The sequence below is a fragment of the Callospermophilus lateralis genome, chromosome 8 (assembly GCF_048772815.1).
Source record: "Callospermophilus lateralis isolate mCalLat2 chromosome 8, mCalLat2.hap1, whole genome shotgun sequence".
In the NCBI taxonomy this organism is placed as follows: Eukaryota; Metazoa; Chordata; class Mammalia; order Rodentia; family Sciuridae; genus Callospermophilus; species Callospermophilus lateralis.
In genome coordinates this window covers 25,151,664-25,167,687 of record NC_135312.1, presented here as the reverse complement: position 1 = coordinate 25,167,687, position 16,024 = coordinate 25,151,664, and positions in this window count along the sequence as shown.

The window sequence follows — 16,024 nt, the reverse complement described above, 5'->3', positions numbered from 1 at the left end:
GAAGATGTGGGTTAAAAGGCACACTTATTCATTGTTTTTGAGACTACACACTAATACAACAACACTGCAAAGTAGAATGGAGATTCCTCAAAAGATTATGGATGGACTCACTATGTGATTAAACTATCCCACTCCTTATTTATCCAAAAGAACTAAATTCAGCATACTATAGAAAAATATGCATACCAATGCTTTTGGCATTGGATTCACAATAGCCAAGCAATGGAACTAGTCTAGGTTAACAGATACATAAAGGAAATGTGATACACACACACACACACACACACACACACACACATACATACACGCAGTTGAATTTTACTCAGTCACAGAAAAGAATAAAATTACATCATTTGCTGGTAAATAGATGGGACTGGAAGCCATATGCTAAGAGAAATAAGCAAGACTCGGAAAGTCAAGAGTTAAATGTTTTCTCTTCTATCTGGAAGTTAAAGAGAGAGAAAAGTAAAACAATGAATAACAAGGGAGATCTCAAGGCAACAGAAGGGGTTAACCAATAGAGGAGAGGAAGGGAATCATGAGGGATGGTAGAGGAGAAGGCATGAGGAATAAAATCTACCAAATCATGTGACATTCATATACAAAATATCACAATGAATCCCCCTTATATACCTAATTATAATATATTATTTAAATTAAAAATAATAATGATAATAATGATTATAGAAGGAAGATCAGTAGAATAGAGTCAGCTTATCAGGAGTAGAGAGAAAGAGATGTGAAAGGAAGGCAATAGGGATTGACACTGATCTAAGTATTTTTAATGTATGAATATGGCATAATAAATCCCATTATTATATTTAATTATAATTTAATAATAAAATATGTGTCGAACAAAACAAAATATATTAATAATTGACTTAAGATGTTTTAGTTCATATAAAGTATAATCTCGTATAGCTACAATTATTTACCCTGAATTCTCTGCCTTATCCTATAATCATTATGTACTCTTTCATTTTTTATTACTTCAATTATACTCATTATATTAACAACAATGAAATTTTCTTTGGATAATACTATTAATGAAATTCAATTTTAATTTCAAATCCAAGTGGTCACCTACTTTTACTTCAAATCCTGTTATTTATTATTTGTAAATTACTAGATCATTCTTCAGGTCCTCCGATTTTTAAGTATTAATTAAATTAATCAAGCATAATATCAATTAATGAAATTATTCATTTTCTTACCGTTTCTACCATAATACCACAGCTAGATAAGAAATAAGAAAAGTGTTTTCTCATACATCTTGTGGCTCTACATCTAGGGTAAGAAATTTGTCCGATTTGATTTTTTCCAGGCCTCTTTCTTGAGTTTGTGGATGGTTACCATTTTGTCCTCAGATAGTCTTTCCTCAGTCTGTTGTCTATGTCTTAACCTCTACTGGTAAGGACATCTATCATACTGGATTGGGTTCTTCCCCATATGGCTTTATTTTATCATGAATATCTCTTCAAAGATCCTATCTCCAAATACAGTCACAGTCTCAGGTAGTGGAAGTCATGACTGTAACACAGGACTTTGGAGGAGGGTGCATAATTTATCCCATAACAATTCTAGTAATACAAATATTATGAAATACTAGGCAATTACAAGAAAGGAAGTACATTGTCTTAAATTCACCTTATAACATCAATGATTGTAGAAAACTGGAGACAGTCTGAGAGCAGAGGGCAAATCAGCATCACAAGCAGTGTGAGTCAGGAAGATCCAGTGGGATAATGTTGGCAACATAAAGCTAAACCTTGACTATTACAGTTGTTGTCTTCACTTTGGCCTTTCTAAAGTTTAAGAACAGATATAGATAAACATTAAATAGTCAACAACATTCTGTCTACTAGATACTTATAAATGAAGACTCCAAACATCACCATACAAAGAATCACTGACAAATTCTATTTATAGTTTAAATTTTTGCCCTTCCTTTTCAAACTTCTCACACTTATATCTTGGATACGACCCCAGAATATGAATCTTAGGATGCATCTAAGAAAATGTGGACAGAGTTAATCAAGGAGCACATTTGTAGAAACAGTGGCATAACCATATTTTTTTTCATAAAATTATTAGAGCCTGCTCTTAATAAGAAGATACTAACTGGCTAATAATTTTCTTTGCTCAAGGCTCTCTACCAGCTTTGTGACTTACACCAGGATAGTCACCCCATCCCACCGTTAATTAATACCTACATAAATATTAATACTTACATCATGGGTTGCTGTTAAATAATTTTTAAAAATACATTGATTACAGTAATGCAACACACATAATGATTGTTCAATTCATCTTAGTTATTATGTATGGAAGAAGGCAGGAGAAGGTGTCAAAGTCATGGAAAACTTAGGATATAGCAAATGTCAATATTCAGATTGAAACAGACATAATAATATAAATTATTCCATTAGTAGAGCAGAATCCTGAATGATGATAGGAAGGAAAGATGAAGAACATAGAAGTTGGTGTGTTTCTCTTCCACAGAAGATGGAGAAGAGCAGAGGTAGTATAGGACTTGTGATACAAAGGGTACTAGTTCTCACTGAGGATTTTCCAGGCAGTAAACAGGAAAGGAACCCTATATGCAGATCTTATAGATCCTATTTTATGTACCATGGCAAACAATCTGAGAAAGATTAAGTAACTTGCAAACAAAGAAACAACAAAAAAACCCTGATCATTGGTAAAGAAGAAAATGAAAATTCTGTCTTATTAAAACAAGAAGCCACATCATCAAAGTAAAATTCTAGGCAATAATAACTTTACTGAGGCTCCGTTTTTCCCTTATACTACAAATGAATCTTATTAATTCATCAGCAGTGAATTTTAAATAACTTTAAAATAATTGCTAAAAAGCTGAACTCTTGCTGCCAAAATCTCTGTTCTACACATTCTGCTAACCTATCTCAGTTGTCAAGATGCCTGAGGAGGGAAAATATAAATCAACACATTTGGGGGTGTTATTTGATAATATAAAAGGTGATGATATAAAATGAGTTTATTACAAAATTTAGATGCATAGTGCATATTCTCTGCCAAAATATGAAACAATGATACTCAGTTATTCTTATTTTAAAAAGTTTTCACTGTTGGGGTATTTTGCCAAATAAGCAATATTTGTAAATTTTATGCATCAAATGGTCGTATTTTACAAAAATAAACTCAGTAATGAAATTATTAAAAGTATAACAATTTCTTGAACTTCAAATGACTTGTTCTTCTACACTTAACAACTACTGCATCCCTTACCATATAAAGTGCAGTGGTAAAATCTGAGATGAAGGAAGATCAGAATGCTCATAACTCATTGTTCTTATTATTTAATAATGTATTCACAAGCTAACTCAAAACTGGATATATATTTCTTTTTGGTCTTTTTAAAAACTGAGCCCAGATACCATGTATTGCTTCAAATATCTCATGCAGTTGCTATCAATAGCAGTTGGATCCCAAATGGTATACAAAGAGAATAGACTGGATAAATTTAAATATCTGGGCCCTTGCAGGAGAGCACAAGTTAGTGGATCATCCCTTGCTGTCAACATTGCTTTATCCTTTGGTCATCCTGGCCTTCTGCACAGCATGGAATTCTCAAGAGTGGTTAGAATTTCCTCATGACTCCTCCTGGGGCGGGGAGCAGAAAATACCAGGCTAATTAAGTGTTTATTAATGGTACTGCTAATTTTGTCACTGTTTGTTAGGTGAATTACTCATAGGCCAGATTCCCTGGCTCCAATTCAAGGAGTAGAGGAGTCTCCTCTTCTTGATAGAGAAATAGGAAATCACATTGCAGAAAAGCATGAATGGAGAGAGCACTGTGCCTTCTATGGCTGGATAAAAATCAAAAAAGAAGAACTATTATGAAAATTATAGCATACAAATTTATTAATGGAATTGGATGCTATATAACTGTGGTATGAACCAGGGAAATAATAACCCACAAGAGGATGTTCAGAATTTTCAATGAAATATTAAGACTAGTCCCAGGTTTTAGAGTAAGGATACAAAATGAACTGATGCAAAAGTCTGTGGAATGGTGTTAATTTTTGCTCTTGGTGGCCTTCTGTTTTCCTTAATCTCCAACAAAGCATCTGGGGTAAACTTGGGTTCCTGCTGAAGCAAGCAATCAAGAAGTTGAGCTGGATGTAGAGCAGGTAAGAACAAGGAAATTGGAAAGTCTTTGTACTACTCTTTGTGTCTACCCAAAATAATATGCCCATCTTAAGTCTCATGTCTATCTCTTCACCGCTGACTCCCAAGTATTCATTCATTCTAAGCTGGATTCATATAAGAAAGTGACTCCTGGGATATAAACCTCCCAGTGTAAATATATCGATGATAGAATAATACAGCATATTTATTTAGTGGCTCTATTCTACATGTGTTAACTATTTAAATGATTTTTATTTGGTTAGGAAAAATTATTGAATGAACTACTTTTTATTTATTTGAAATGTAAAAACATACAGTGAAATATCACAATAATTATGCAGGCCTGTTAAATTTCATTGAGTATGTGATCCACCACCCCAGTAAATTTTTGTCATGCAGCTTGTATTACTTCAATAGTATTCATTTAACAACCTCTCCATTCACCTTGAATATATACCTATTGAGTATTACCACATGACAATTATTGTGTGTCTCTGAAATCTTTGTTGGCAAAATTAAAATATGTTTTTTTCTTATTTCATGTAGACTTTATGTTGCTGGAAGCCATTTTTAATCAAGCATTCATTATTTGCATTGAGTCATAATTTTCGGAAGGACAGCAAAAGGTTATTCTGGGAAAACGACTGTATATCACTGGTATCCTTCATATTTCCCCTGTGTAGCTGGCACAATCAGCACCAGAGCAATGAACCAACCTGAATGATGACATGCCAACTTTCATTAATAGCTGAATTGATATACAAAGGTTCTGGGGAGTGTCTACATTAGACCTGAAAATAGATTCAAAAATTGTTAGAAAATTGTTTCCCATTTCAATCTGATTTTTTTTAAAAACTGTGTGATTTAACATCTTGTAAATGCATTAGGGCCATGAAAACTACTGAGGAAAAAAACCCCCAAAATCTGTAAAGATTTCCATGCCTTCTTTTGTCTTGATGTGTAAGTTGAAATTAGTTCAGCTTTTAGGAACATAAATGATTTGACATTTCTGCATTTTTATCTTCACTTGTAATTTCCTACTAGCAAACCTCCTTTACAGGCAAGATAGAAAGGCCATGTCACAATCCTGTGCTAATAATTTCAGCAAACTGGGGGATGGCATGGCAACCACTTCTTCCCTTCTCCATATGACTGATTATCTATATCATCTTCAATTAGACAACAGCGTATTTCAGCTACACATGAAAGAAATCAGTTAAGCTAGGAAGTGAAAGAACAAAAGGGAAAGCAATGAAGAGGACTTCTTTGGTCATCATTATCTGACATTTACATATTAAATTATTGGATCTTAGATTTGACCTCAAGAGGTTATCTCTTCCATTTACTTACCATTTACTTTCTATAAGCATAGTAGAGATAATGTCAAATCTAAATTTGTGGGTTTTTTTTTTTTTTGGCTTCAAGACAATACATTATTCAATGAGGAAAATTGGCATTCATTTTCATTTTTCTTCCCATGGTGCTAGGAATTGGAGCCAGAGTCTCATGCATGCTAAGCTTAAACTCTACCATTCAGCTATATCTTTAGGGGCCTTCATCTTCATTTGTTGTTTAATCTGAAAAATGTGATTTTTTTTTTCTTTTCAAAAATCTGTAACATGACTGCAAAATTAATTTTAGTCCTTATATCAGCAATTTTGAATTAATATAAAAACAACCTGAAATGACCACATTTTCTAGAAAATGTAGTATTTGACCTATCTAGTAGCCATGTAAATATTACCTCTTCTTTCATGAAATTTTTCTCTTCTTCACAAATAGCTTATGATTCCAAACACTTATTTTCTGACATTTTAATGTTATCGTTTTCCTGTAGAATTCAAAAATTTTATCCCAAGAAATGATAAAGGTATTTTTATACTGTGTGAAATACAAGCACCATTTCTTAGTTTTCTTATATTACCAGCTGATATATTTAAACATTTCATTTCTGTGTGTGTATATGTATGTCACAGAACCTAATACTCACTTAAACTCTGACTTGTCTCTACGGGCAAATGTCACAATTGTTTACTCCCTTGTTCAGTTTATGAATTTTGTAACAGAATGTCATGAGTGGTTATTATTGACTCAGTCTGAGGCACAGTTAGATTCAATCAAATCTATTTTATTGATGTTCATTACATTTCAGACACACGTCCTAATTTTAAGTCCTAACTGAGTCTACACCCAAGGGTCCCAAATGCTTACCTGTGACATGTCTAAGTCCAAATCACCAGAATTCCATCTGAGCTGGAGGAATCTGGTACAGAGGGAACAACAGTGACAGAGACCTCAGTTTCTCTGTCTGGGTATTGTTAGTTCCATCAACCCCCAGAAGTCTGGGTTTTTAAGTCCTATTTCAGTTGTGCTTATAGCTGGTAACTGGGTAAAGTCTGGGGTGTACTCCCTAAGTGTAGACTTTTATATCACTAAGTTAAGTCTAAGTTCTTCAGTTTATCTATGTTTGCAGTTCACATTACATCGTGGGTACATTGCTTGTACTCTTTTACTAACACACACACTAATTAATATAATCAGCAGTCAATAATCCTATAATATTTTAGGTACTCTCATTAAAAAATTTTATCATCAGCTTCTTAAATGGTTATCAGTCTCTTCTGGGTTCAGCAACACTAAGCATTTTAAATACATTATGCCTTCTAACACATATGCACATGCTTGCTCCGGATCATTCTGGAAGCATGTATTAGAACTTGAGCTTAAATACAGATTTTTTTTCTGATTGTACAAGTAACTATTCTCTTAAACAATACATTCTACTCTTATCCTTTTTACATTTTTATTTCCTTTTTTCTTCTTACTGGACCTTATTCAACACTTGTGTTGCCCAGAACTAATCCTAGAACTCAGAACAGAGTTTGCAACCATATATAAATACTCACAGAGTAAAACTATTTAAGTCGAAGAATCATATTGGGATTTTTCTTTTTTTTGACAAAAGGAGCAGAATAATATACCAGACTACCAATCTTGAGGATATTAGATAAAAGTGTTTACTAAGCACACTACTGCTTCATTTAGTATTCTCAGATGATTTTTTTTTTTTTTGGATCAATGGATAAAACTACATGCAGACTATGTGAAGATCTATAGGAAATAGTTTTATGTTCAGAGGTATCCCTGATGTCAGTGAATTCTTCATCAATGAAACTCTCCAGGCAAAATGCAGACTGATTACTGGTGCTAGCTGTTAAAGAAAAAAAAATGAGAATAGAAAGAACTATTAGACTGTATTCTGCCTTAGGCCCTTTCATACTTATTTTTTAAAATTTTGTTTTATTTCTGAGTCCCCAAATAACTCCATTGCCTACCAAACTTCCACAATGAAGTGAATAGACAAAGTGTACTCTTTTGATTGCACACCATTAGTACTTCCCCCTTGAGTACAATTTGATTTAATTTTTAAATTGATTTTATCAGAAGACAAATGTTTAAAACATTAAGGGTGCAGATGCAAAAAAGAAAATCTCTTGGGACAACTATGTACATTTGTGCCACAGCTGCCAATGTTAAAAAGTCCTGAAACTCAGTCCAACAACATAACAAATCAAAAGTGACACAGTTAATTCAAGGAAAAGAGCCAACATATACTATGTAATCCCTTTTTTTTTTTTTTTTTTTTTGCTGACTTGCACAAGAGCAAACATCAGTATGTAATGATGCATTATGACACAAAATAGCAAGGGTAAGGGGCAAGCACAGACTGAAATCTTTTCTGCAGAATTTATGAAAGATTCAGAGCCACTTATTGCCCTGTTTTGCTGGTCTAAGCATGAATCAGTTTAACAGCTCAATTTACAATGTTATTGCTCATGGAAGAAATAAAAAAAAAAGTATCAGATGTTCAAAGAAATCTATGTAAGTGAGAAATTAGCAATTTTCAATTTTCTACAGTGAGAATGTTTGTTTTTTTTTTTCAAATGCAATTTGGTATCTGTCGGAAAAATGAATAAAAATTTATTCTCCACTACACAAGAAAAGTATTGGGAGGTGAATGTGTTTAGACATAAAATGAAGTAATCTTTCACAGTCCTGAATTAGCTTCTACAGAGGTAAAGTCATTTGGGGTTTATTTTCATTTTTTTTTTTTTTTTTGGTAGCAGCAAATTCTTTTATCCTACCAGTTCAATGTATTTTTCATGTATTTGGACATATCAGGACAATGAGAATAATAACTCAAGTGGTAAACATTAAATATCAATTCAATGAAGTAAACACTACTTTATGAATGACATTCAAATCACCTCAAGTAATTTTTTGGCCTGGTAAAAACAATAAGACATTTATAAAAATCAGGTTGCTTAAATGGAGAAGCACACAAACACACAAAACCCAATTCAGAGCTCCCATGTAAATTCCCCACTTAGAAAAAGTTAAATTTGACTCATTATTTTAAGAAGTGTTATAACTTAATTAATTTGAGCAGATATCTTCAAAGTTGTACAGAAATATAAAGAGAATGTAAAATAACTCTTGTAGTTTTACCCATAACATCCAGAATGAAAACACTAAGGTAAGTGCTAGGAAGCCTGACTTTTAATTTGGCCTCTTATTCTACTTAAGTTCTGTGGTTAGATCAAAACCTACATATAATTGAGGTTGAGGCTCAACTTCCAACATCCTGAATTGTAAACTTAGAGTGTAAGATTAAATCATCTCTAAGATTGCTTTCAACTCCAACATTCTGGAACCTTGTGATATTACTTTTGGATATGGTATTATTCTAGTGACAGTAAAGAATATCCATGTTGGTTTTGACTTCAAAATATGTTGAAGAAGAAATTAGGAGAGTAAATTTTCTTTTCTGAGTTCGTGAACTTATAAAATTTAAAGGCAAAATAATAGGGAGGCAAAAATGTGTGGCATTTCCTGAGTGAATGTTCATAAATTCAAGACATTTGAAAAATTCCTTGAAAATTCTGTGTTAGAGCAAGAAACAAGTTGTGCCTTACTAAGAGTTGGAGGCAGCAAGTTGCCACAGAATTGTCTGCTGAGAAAAGTCTCTGTAGTTGGAAAGACAGAGTTTTGGGTTCTGAAGTGGTCATTGCCTCCAAGATAATCTTATAGTTTGGAGGACTACGTTTATGTTAATCTTTACATAGTCATTGTCATACATATATAAAACTAAGTGGTCAAGTGTTTGCTGAAAGATAACTTACTGGCTCTTGTTTCTAGACTTTACCTAGGCCACTGTAAAAATTTAAAAAATGTAATCAGTGGGTGTTTGGAATAATTCAATGTATTAGACAGTGAAAACAGCCTTTTCTCACTTCAATTTACCAAGCCATGTAGTTCAAACTAAATTCAAACAAACTTGCATTTAAAAACTTGAAGGGAAGTTCACTGTGAATATTTGGATGTAAAAAAAAAAAAAAGAAGCATTTTTTTCCCTTTTCCAAGAGCTCTGAAAGCCATGTGATGGCCTGAGGTGGGCCCAGTTAAATACAGTTACTAAAACAGTAGCTGTTAATCATGCAGAATTTTTCTACACTGGAATAATATCGCATAATTTTGGAAGCTAGAGGCATTACTAGAAAAATTGGGGACCTATCTTTTTTCTAGGGAGAATGGAAAACAATAGCTACAATTAAATACACTGTATATTTTTCTATAATTTTCTATAATTTTCAATGGAGTGCTAGTGTTTGTATCATGATATATAAAAAAATGCTTCTGACAAGATTCCCTGTTTCCTTACCCCATTCTCCACTTCCATACACCATTCTCCACTTACATACTGCATTTTTAATTCTCATTTGATAAAAGAAAGCTAATACCCATTAAAATAGGATAAAGAACCAAAATATTCAATGAAAATATATAAAAATACTGTGTTACGGTTTGGATTTGTGGTGTCTCCCAAAAGTTCATGTTTGAAACAATACAAGAAGGTTCAGAGGTAAAATAATTGAATTATGAGAGTCTTAACCCAATCAGAGAATTCACTCCCTGATAGGGATTAACTGAGTGGTAACTGAAAGCTGGTGTGGTATGGCCAGAGGAGGTGAGTCACTGGGGGCGTGCCTTTGGATTATGTATTTTGTATGTGGTGAGTGGAGTCTCCCTCTGCTTCCTGATCCTCCACCACACTGTTTCGCCATGATGTTCTGCCTCACCTCAAGGCCCCAGGAATGGAGCCAGCTGTCTATGGACTAAGGACTCTGAAATATGGGCCCCCAAATAAACTTTTCCTCCTCTCAAATTGTTCTTGTCAGTTCTTTCAGTCACAGCAATGGGAAAAAAATGACAAAAAATACTGTGTAGGCTAACTAATAGTAAAAAATGGATTTTCTTTTAGAATTTTATATTGTATTTTTGATTTAGTTTTCATGTGACAAAGTCAATGACAGTTTATGTTTATGGCTAAGCAATGGCCTGGAAAAAACATAACTCAGCATATTCATGAAATGGAGGTGACCACAAATCTGAGGAATCCAAGCTAAGCTTTGGTCAGCATTATGATCACTTTAGTTTGTGTCATCCTGGAATTGACTACTCATTTGAGAGGACATGTGTCAACATTGTTAAAAACAATGGCACACAATAGAATAGTAAGCCTGGGTATGCTCTTTTAAATGGAAGTTTCCTTATGACCAACTTTTCCACTCGTGCAGGATCAACCTAGAAAGATTCAGTGGTGCACCTTAAGAAAGATACCAGGTATACATATAAGACATAACTAAAGATCACGTGAGAAAGCACAGAATAATAGGACACAAATTATTCTCAAATGCGAAGGAGACATAAATCATTAGTGGTTGACAAATTATAATGAGAAACCTAGTGACTTGAGTTACAACCTCTTAACAGTGAATCAATACAGGAACCTAAGTCAGGCAAGAAAATGAGCATGCTACAACCCACACTTTACTCAGACAACCAAATTCGAAGTTATATATCATTTGTGTACTCAAGGATGAAGAGTAGCTTTAAGCAGAAAGCATTGTGTTCTACTTCTTATGCAAAGCTTCTGTAGAAAGACAGTGATGTAACTTCAAATTTTGACTCTAAATTTATTCTGAATAGCACCATTTATTTTGTATTTTACAGAAATGCATTGTATCCATATCGCTATAAAAAACATTTCTAAATTTCACCTACATTTACATTTAAAGGACTATCTTCCAGGCAAATAATGGATTTATTGTTGTTGCTGTAAGGTTTTGTTGTTACTGTTGTTGTTTTGTTGTTGTTGTTGCTTTTTTTTATCACTTTTTAAAATTTCTCTGTTTCAGTTTTTAATGTTCTAGAAATGGGAAAGGCCAACTGATTGAAGAGTAAAAATGAGGAAAAAAGTAATTTGTATTCAAAATAGAATGAGGAAGAACAATATGGTTTTTCTACATCATGTCTATGGAAAAACTGATACAAATGAATTTTAGTGTGCCTACAAAATACTTGAAATTAGCCAATAACACAAAACTCAACTGTTCTCAGAAAACAGGGAAATTTAGCCACACTTCAAAACAGGCCTTCTATAATCGACTGAAGAAAAAGAACCATCCAAAGATTAACCATTTCATTAAAGGTCCCCTATAACTTTTCACTAATTTTATCGTAAAGATAAAACATTTTCAATTGCTCTACAATACAAAGGTGCTCAGAACCTGTCCTCTTCTCTCTTTCCAGCCACAAATCCCTTGAATATTATCCTTAGACATTGGTTTTTCCCACCCCTTCTGTCTTTGAGATTTTCTAGAAGCTATGATCTCTGCCTCAATTGCACTTTCTTTCCTTCTCCCTCCAATTAACCCCATCTCTACCTCTGAATTTTATTTTAATGGTAAAGTTTCAGGTTAAATATTATTTTCATGACCAAGTCCACATCTCCTTTATAGGTTCTTGGGGTTTTGTGTTCTTTTCATTCGCACCTTTATAGCTTTACTTGTTAAGCCTTTGTAGGTGATTGCTGAGCATAGCTCACTACCTTCCACTGCTCTCCTAGTCAGCATTTCCATTTTACTTTCTTTATGACATCTTATGTTCTAGGTGTCTTATCACAAAATCCATGTTTCTGCCTTATATTATTAAAGGGTATTGCAGGGAATACAACTTTATAAAATTTATTTTAATTGTTACAACTACTGTCGATTCCTCTTTCCTTTGGTATCTGCAGGTAGTTTCTTATCTTGGATAGTTGAATTCTCAAGTTCTTTAGTCCATTTTCTTCTTTTATTACTAGCCTCAAATTTAGCTTCCATGTCTTGTAATTTATACCACTGTAGCTTTGCTCCACACAGATTGGGCAAAATACATTAGGTTAATGTACAAAACTATTATAATGCTGATATCTGTGTCACCCCAGAGCAAGTGAGTATGAATTTCTGAGGCTGAAACCATAGGTTCTGAATTTTAAGAAGTTATCATATCATCTCTGCGTACACTGAATACTTGAGAATCATAAAACTAAAATAATTTTATATGTGTTGTTCCATTCCCAATCCTTTCTTGCATCAATGGGACATAAATGTACCTTCAGCATTAATTTTTGAAAGATTTATTCCAGTATTAAGATAATCAAAGTGAAACAAAGTTTGAAACTCAGTGACAGAGAATGCACAGGAGGAGGTAAGAGTACCCAAGTCTCGGGGAGCCATCTCACAGATGACTGCAAAGCCAGTGTGGGCACTTTAAATTTTATTCTGAGTGTAAAAGGGAACAATTAGAATGTTTTGATAAAAGAAGCTACATCATCTGTCATATTTTTACAGATATATGCTTTATTATTGAGATTAACTTCACTTGATAGACTGGAACTAGAAAATGTAACTCATAAGTAAATGCTTCCCCAGCATGCCAGGGATCAAACTGGACTACAGATACCTTTCCACAGGCAGTTTCCCATGTAGAAACAAATGGCATTCATAATCTACCTGGGAAACTGGACTTCAAAATCAGAAAATAGTCTTCTCTTCTAAATATCTAACTAGATTGAAGGTGTGAAAAAAAAAAGAAATACAGAGAAGTCATTTGAGTGTTTTGAGAGAAGCTTTTCCATGTGGAATAGAACATCAAGAGTGAGGAAGGGTTTTTTCCCAATGTATCTATTCAGGTCCTAACTTCTGCCAAGTGGTAAAGAGGCTGGCCCTGCAGGTCAGATGTGAGATTTCCAGTGGATAGGGTAAGTTTATTACTCTAATTTAGATAAGCACCCAAGGCCATTTGGCCATGCATCTAAGTCCTATCTTCAAAACCATTCTAATCAGTAATGGTAGCTTAATCTATTCTGATCTGATGTCTCATCTTTCTGTTACTTATAAATTGGGAGAGAAGTTTTATATACTAACCACTTAAATTAAAGCACACTTAAAACCTGAATAATAAAAGTAGTGGGCAACCGGAAAGGGACTACCAGAAAGTAGTATGTGGGAGAGAAAAGAAAGAAGTACTTTTTGTCTTGAATGAAAAATCTCCAGAAGAGGGTGTTATTGCTAAATTATTAAGTGCAAATACTTGGGTTCTCAAATACAGCATGTAGGCTGAGCTCTCAGGGATGAGGCATTTGAATTTCTTCCATATTAGGGGGGACATATGTGTTAATGTGCAGCAAATATTGCACCCAGATATCCAGATATATTAAGTCATATCCCATTAGAAACTGAAAGCCAGAATATATGAGATAATAGAGGAAAGCCAGTCCATGGATCCTTACCACATTTTAAGAAATGTAATGGAATTCAGATGGTATAAGCCATGAAATTGCTGTCATTAATATTTTGGATACGTAATAGAATTCTTGGCTCTTGACACTCAAGAGATCACCCAAGAATAATTAAGAAGATTCCATACAAAGTGAGCATGTCATTTGATGCATATGTCAGAGCAAACATATTTTACACAGTGAAAAAGCAAACTGACATCTATGAAAGTATAAACAGGTTAACCTGATAAAGAGTAAAAATTTCAGAAATACATCTTGAAGTTAGTATTTAGAAATAATCAAAAGAAGTAAGTACAGGTAAGAAAAATAAATTGAAAGTGAAGTGAAATTTCAAAGTGAAATGTCATCATTGAAGTTAAATCTTTTTTTAACCCTGTCACTGAGTTCTAGAATTTGTTTTACTTGGATAACTTACTACTGGAATAAATCTTTAGAAAATTAATAAAGAAGCTATATTTATGTCCAGCTGATGCAAGAAATAATTGAAAACAATCCAGTCATTCTAGTTGCCTAGCTTATCTGTAAACACATATGGCATTTGCTCAAACTGATTCTCTACCAGGAATTCTTTTCCTCCAGGTCTCCCCCTGAAGCCTTTTAGTTTTTGCTCAAGCCTTATACTCCCCATAAGCACATCCTAAAATGCTATCACCTTTCCAAATGCTGCAGGCTCCCCTCATCGCATATACCCAAGCCATATTCCCTGCTATACTCTTTAGTAACTAGTTCTGATTTTTCATTTATTCTCAGTCTCAACTACAAGTTTCCCAAGGATTGCAATTTTTTTGTGTCTTCTATTCCATGATATATTCCAAACACTTAATAAGAGTCCTATGCACATAGTAGGGACTGATCATACTGGGGGAATTGAGCCTTGAATGGAGATAAATGCAATTATTACTAATTCTCCCATAGCTGAAATCCTTGGGGGATAATGAGGGTGAAGTATACAATACTTATCTTAAATTTTTAATTTATTTATTCATTTTGTACTATTTGAATGCTGTGCTGCTAAACATACTTATAGTATTAAATGATATACATTTTCATTTTTTCTCAAATTTAAATCAAATTGTTTGAAATATGATTAGGTACTAGAATTCCTTTAATATGTGACAGCTTTGTGTATGTGAAATTGCCAATATATTTGCTATAATTAAGTCTATATATTTATATGCCAGAGAATGAATAATTAAAGCTCATAAACTCTAACTCTCTGCTGATTGTTGTTATTTTTAAATTTCTAGCATGAATGCAGAAGATACATTGCACATTAGAGTGGAACTAGCTTATGCTATTACCATTTGCTGCTGTGGTAAAATATTTGCCCTAAGAAAAGAATGAATAATATATAAATAAGCATATTAATAGAGAGTTAGATAAATAATAGTTTGCATGTAATCAAGTAGAAAATATATACAACTATTCATTAAATTTATATGTATGCTGTAATATAAATATGATGAGATGATAAGAAAGTTATGCTATAATATTTTGTGTTAAAGACTGGTGTAAATCTAAGGACTTTACAAATTGTCTGAAATATATTTTTACATCTTAATTCATATAGTGAAGAGTAGAAATGATATTACTTATTTGTTAAGAAACAATAATAAATATATTGATATTGTCTTTATAAAATATGTAAACAAATATGTGGGTATCATTTTAGAGAACAAAGAAATTGATTGGTTTTGAGTGTTAAAATTATATGGTTGTTGAATAAGCCAGGGCTCTCTAACAACTAAAAAGTGTCTTTGGCAATGATTTTATCATTCTGGTTATTGTGAAAAAATTTAAAAGTTTATGTCATTGCTTCAATTTCTCTTATAAAAAGTTTTACTATGTCATTTATTTAGTGACCCTGGTCAGAATATTCTTTGGTTTTAGTTCTTCAACTAAACAAATGACTTCAATTTATATGGCTTATATATGTCATTGCACTTCCTCTAATATATCCCATTGGATTGCAAAGTATTTAATGATTGGAACTATGACTTATTTCAATTTTTATTGTACCTAGAGGTTAGTAGGTTTTCATTAAAAGAAAGCAAAAGTGAAAGTTATATGGAGGAAGTGCTCAGGATTTAAATGAGCTAACATGCACACAAGGAAATAACCATGCAATGGGGAAGAGTTCCCAAATAAGTTAACAATTATGAAAAATAT